Source organism: Mandrillus leucophaeus, unplaced genomic scaffold, assembly GCF_000951045.1.
Source record: "Mandrillus leucophaeus isolate KB7577 unplaced genomic scaffold, Mleu.le_1.0 Scaffold913, whole genome shotgun sequence".
NCBI lineage: Eukaryota > Metazoa > Chordata > Mammalia > Primates > Cercopithecidae > Mandrillus > Mandrillus leucophaeus.
In genome coordinates, this window is record NW_012109953.1 from 574,001 (window position 1) to 579,383 (window position 5,383).

General features: G+C 43.8%; 1 pseudogene; it reads left to right on the forward strand.

Moving 5' to 3' along the window:
* The first annotated feature begins 809 nt into the window (after positions 1-809).
* On the forward strand, positions 810-2,097 carry LOC105531843 (annotated as a pseudogene).
* Positions 2,098-5,383: the final 3,286 nt, after the last annotated feature.

The following is a 5,383-nucleotide window of genomic DNA, read 5'->3' on the forward strand; positions in this document are numbered from 1 at the left end:
TTTTTTTTTATAATACCATAATAACATATGGTGTGCAGTATCTTTTCATATTCTTGTTTGTCATCTGTATATCTTTGGCAAAGTGTCTGTTTCAGTCTTTGGCTTATTTTTAAAATGAGTTGTTTGTTTCCCTACTGTTGAGTTTAAGGGTTCTTTGCATATTTTGGATAACAATCCTTTCTCACATGTGTCTTTTGCACATATTCTCTCTCAATCTGCAGCTTGTCTTCATTTTCTTAACTGTGTCTTTTACCAAGCAGAAATTTTTAATTTTAATATAATCCAGATTATTATTTTTACGGATTTTGCCTCTGGTGTTATATTGCCATACCCAAGTCATTGATTTTCTTCTGTTATTTTCTGGGAGGTTTATAGTTCTGCATTTTATATTTAGGTCTATGCTCTATTGGGTTAATTTTTGTGTAGGATGTAAGGTTTGATCTAGATTCATTTTTTTTACACAGAAATGTCCAGTTGTTCCAGTACCATTTATTGAAAATACAACATTTCTCCATTGCATCACCTTTGCTCCTGTATCAAAGAGTAATTGACTATATTAATGTGGGTCTATACCTTAGCTCTCTGTTCTATTCCTTTGAACTATTTGTTTATTCTTTCATCAATACCTCACCATCTTGATTACTGTAGCTTTCAGTAAGCCTTGTAGTTGGTTAGTGTAAGTATTCTGACTTTCTTCTCTTTCAATATTGAGTTGGCTATTCTGGGTCTTTTTCCTCTCCATACAAACATAGAATCAAGACCATCGGCAAAGCCTGAGTACTGTCCTCTGACTCTCCTCCTCGGACAGCATGAGCTTCACCACTCGCTCCACATTCTCCACCAACTACTAGTCCCTGGGCTCTGTCCAGGCACCAAGCTACAGTGCCCTGCTGGTCAGCAGCAAGGCCAGCGTCTATGCAGGTGCTGGAGCTCTGGTTCCCTGATCTCCATGTCCCGCTCCACCAGCTTCCGGGGCGGCATGGTGTCTGGAGCCCTGGCTGCAGGGATGGCCGGGAGTCTGGCAGGAATAAAGGCATCCAGAACAAGAAGGAGACCAGGCAAAGTCTGAATGACCACCTGATGTTCTACCTGGACAGAGTGAGGAGCCTGGAGACAAAGAAGCAGAGGCTGGAGAGCAAAATCCGTGAGCAATTGGAGAAGAAGGGACCCCAGGTCAGAGCCTGGGGGCATTACTTCAAGACCATCAAGGACCTGAGGGCTCTGATCTTCGCAAATGCTGTGGACAATGCCCGCATCGTTCTGCAGATCGACAATGCCCATCTTGCTGCTGATGACTTTAGAGTCAAGTATGAGACAGAGCTGGCCATGCTCCAACCTGTAGAGAGCGACCTCCAGGGGCTCTGCAAGGTCACTGATGACACCAATGTGACTCGGCTGCAGCTGGAGACATACATTAAGGCTCTCAAGGAGGATCTGCTCTTCATGAAGAAGAACCACAAAGAGGAAATAAAAGGCCTACAAGCCCGATTATAAGCTCTGGGTTGACCATGGAGGTAGATGCCCCCAAATCTCAGGACGTCGCCGAGATCATGACAGACATCCAGGCCTAATATGACGAGCTGGCTCAGAAGAACCGAGAAGAGCTGGACAAGTACTGGTCTCAGCAGATTAAGGAGAGCACCACAGTGGTCACCACACAGTCCACAGAGGTTGGAGCTCCTGAGATTATGCTCACAGAGCTGAGACATACAGACCAGTCCTTGGAGATCGACCTGGATTCCATGAGAAATTTGAAGACCAGGTTGTAGAACAGCCTGAGGGAGGTGGAGGCCTGCTACACCTTGCAGGTGGAGCAGCTCAACGGGATCCTGCTGCATCTGAAGTCAGAGCTGGCACAGACCCGGGCAGAGGGACAACACCAGGCCCAGGAGTACAAGGCCCTGCTGAACATCAAGGTCAAGCTGGAGGCTGAGATCTCCACCTACTGCCGCCTGCTGGAAGACAGCAATGACTTCAATACTGGTGATGCCCTGGACAGCAGCAATTCTATGTAAACCATCCAAAAGAACACTACTCACCAGGCTGGATGGCAAAGTGGTGCCTGAAACCAATGACACCAAAGTTCTCAGACATTAAGCCAGCAGAAGCAGGAGACCCTTTGGGGAGCAGGAGGCCAATAAAAAGTTCAGAGGCCAAAAAAAAAAACTAACTTAAAATCAATTAGTTTATGTAACAAGAATAACTTGTTGGGATTTATGTTGGGATTGCATTGAATCTACCAGTCAAGTGGTAAAGAACGGACATTTTGACAATATTGAGTTGTCCTGTCTATAAACATTGAATGCCTTTTTATTTATCTAGTCTTTTGTTTCCTTTTAATCAAAGTTTTGTCATTCTCCTCATATAAACTTTCGACATATTTCGTTAGATCTGTATCTAAATATTTCAAATTTGGGCTGCCAATATAAATGGTAATGTGTTTTCATTTTAAATTCCACTCATTCATTGGTTGCTGGCATATAGGAAAGTAATTGACTTGTGTATACTAACCTTGTATCCTGCATGCTTGCTATAAAATTATTATGAAGTTTCAGTTATTCTGTTGATTCTTTCAGATTTTCTATACAGGCAATCACATCATCTGCAATCAAAGACAGGTTTATTTCTTCCATCCTAATCTATATACCTTTTATTTCCAAACTGCTATTTTTTAAGGTTTATTACACCACCAACATGTTATAAATGTATCCTAATAAAGGATTATTTGTTATTTACAAATAAAACTTAAAAAGTGTGTAAAATACTGAAATTTTACATAAGTCAAAAATAATAGGTGAGGACAAATATTGTATGATTCCATATATATGAGATACTGAGGTAGTCAACTTCATAGAGACGGAAAGTAGAACGGTGGATTCCAGGAACTGGAGGAAGGGAGAATGGGGAGTTGTTTAATGGGCACCTGTCTTGGAAGATGAAAAAGTTCCAGAGATGGATCGTGGTGATGGTTACACAACATTGTGAATGTATCTAATGTCACTGAACTATACACTTAAAAATAGTTAAATGACAAATTTTATATTATTTCTATTTTGCAATAATTAAAAAAATGATTGGCAATTCATTTTGTTGCTGGCAGGACTTAAAGCCCTTGCTCCACCCTACAGATGAAACAAGATTGCAGGATTGTGTTGCTGTTATTTTGTGTTTGTTTGTTTGTTCCCTATAGAATTCACCTCTTCTCAACATGTTCAGCATTCACTCAAAAATCTCAATGGTTTCTAATAAAGATTCAGCTACTAAAAGATACAAAGTTTAATGATGCAAAACAGCAGCAACACAAATTGATGGTTAACCCAGATCCCATCCATGCAGACTCACTCCAAACCGTCTGTTCTCTTTTCCTTTCTTTCTTCCTGTTGGGTAGCTGCTGTCGTGAAGTTGCCGCCCATATGTGATGTTTTCATACTTTCAGAGGAACCCATAATGTGTGTATAAGTAGTCATGCATAGTATTAACAGAAGGTATATAGGCTTTTTTGTGTGTTTCCCTTTTTCTCTGTTTCTTTTTCTATTTTCAAACCCTTAACCCAGTTCCCAGAGGACTGGCCATTTGTTGTCTAGATACCCTACTCTACCATAGTTTTCCCAGTGTGATGCCGTCTTCCTCCTCCACCGTGAGGCTTGACCTCATCATCACTCCCCTGTCATCCATCATTTCTCTCATTAATTCCTCTCTGCCTTTGCCTGCTTAGGGAATCCACAAGCACAAGTCTCCCACTGGCACTCTGAGGTACAACATTTGACAAACCATATTTCCACGTGAAATCCAACACTCTAGAACTGTGAATTTCTGCCCTTGTGCCATGCATTACACACATGTACTCAGTATCATTAGTTGCATTGTATCAAGTGTCAGAGAGCTTGAAACTCCCCAACGCTTGATAGGCAATCTTGGATAAGAAACTTGATGTCTCAGATTTGGTTTCCCAGCTCCCCTAGGAAAGGATTAAGTACAAGTCGTTTCTTTGAGAAGTGATCCTAAGAAAACTCAGTGGAGTGGGGAGTAGGGGAGAGACGGGAAATGGTAGAAAGTTAAGATGGGATGTATCATTGAACCGGTTACCACTGGGAGCAATCAGGACTCAACTTACAGGGAAATTCTGGAAATGGGTGCAGACTACACCCCAGAGAGATTCTCTTCACAGCAGCTAGGACACTAGGACATTTATCTACCAGCTCCCAGCTCCATTGGTTGAGGGCTGCTTCCTGGACACTGCGTTTCCAGCACCTCTGGCCTGCCCTGAACTCAGATCCACCATCATCCTGCAGCCAGAACAGTAATGCCCCCAGGCAGAGGTGTTCTCCCTAGGCAACTATTGATTAGGCTGTGGAACTGAGAATGGAGGGGGTTTAGCCCAGCCACTGACAGTGTCTGCTGCACTTACGCTTTCAGAGCTCCCACATCTTCGTTGCAGAGTGCATGTGAGTGTTTAGGGGGTTTTCACTTCACTGGGTTTGTTGCATGAATTAAATTGAATAATGTATGTAAACATGTAAACACAGTATCTCCATCAGAATTCCCAGAAGCAGACAACAAAAATCCACTCTAGCTAATGTAAACAGATGGGGGTTCGGTAAAGGGTAAGGCAGACCTTAAGGAAGCCCAGGAAGGGGCGGAGAAACAGAAATAAATGTAATGCAACTAGAGGGACTCCCCAGGCTCCCTCCCTTTGCCCACGTATCTGTTCCTCCACTGAAGGCTGCAGATCCCATCAGAAAGTCCCTCTTCCTAATACTGGTTTCTCTCTCAGAGACTGGGAGTCCCCCTGTTCTTCCGGGCACAGTAGCAGCTCCCCACTCCTGCTGGCCACTAGGGTACTGCACCTCAGTGACTTCCCCACACCCCGCCCATCTCAATACCTCTTCATTAGACCCTCCTCCATGACTTCCCACACCCTGCCCACAGCCCTCTAGGCCTCTTCATTACACTCCCCTCCATGACTCCCCCACACGCTGCCCACAGCTGTCTACACCTCCTCATTACACTCTTCTCCATGACTTCCTGCACCCTGCCCACAGCTCTCTATACCTCCTCATTACACTCCCTTCCTTGACTTCCTACACCCTGCCCACAGCTCTCCATACCTCTTCATTACACTCTTCTCCATGACTCCCCACACCCCGCCCACAGCTCTCTATACTCCTTCATTAAACCCTCCTCCATAACTTACTTCCCTGTGGTGTCCGTTTCCAGGCCAGAAATTATGGCCAATACTGTCACGCCAGGCCATTCTCTTTAATTTTGATCTACTCTGGCTGTGTTTCTCACAAAGAAAAGGTGAAATGCGTCTTGGGACAAGTTAAATTCTGGCATATGAGAGATGGGGGTGGGAGAAGAACCTGAGCCCGTTTTCTGGTTA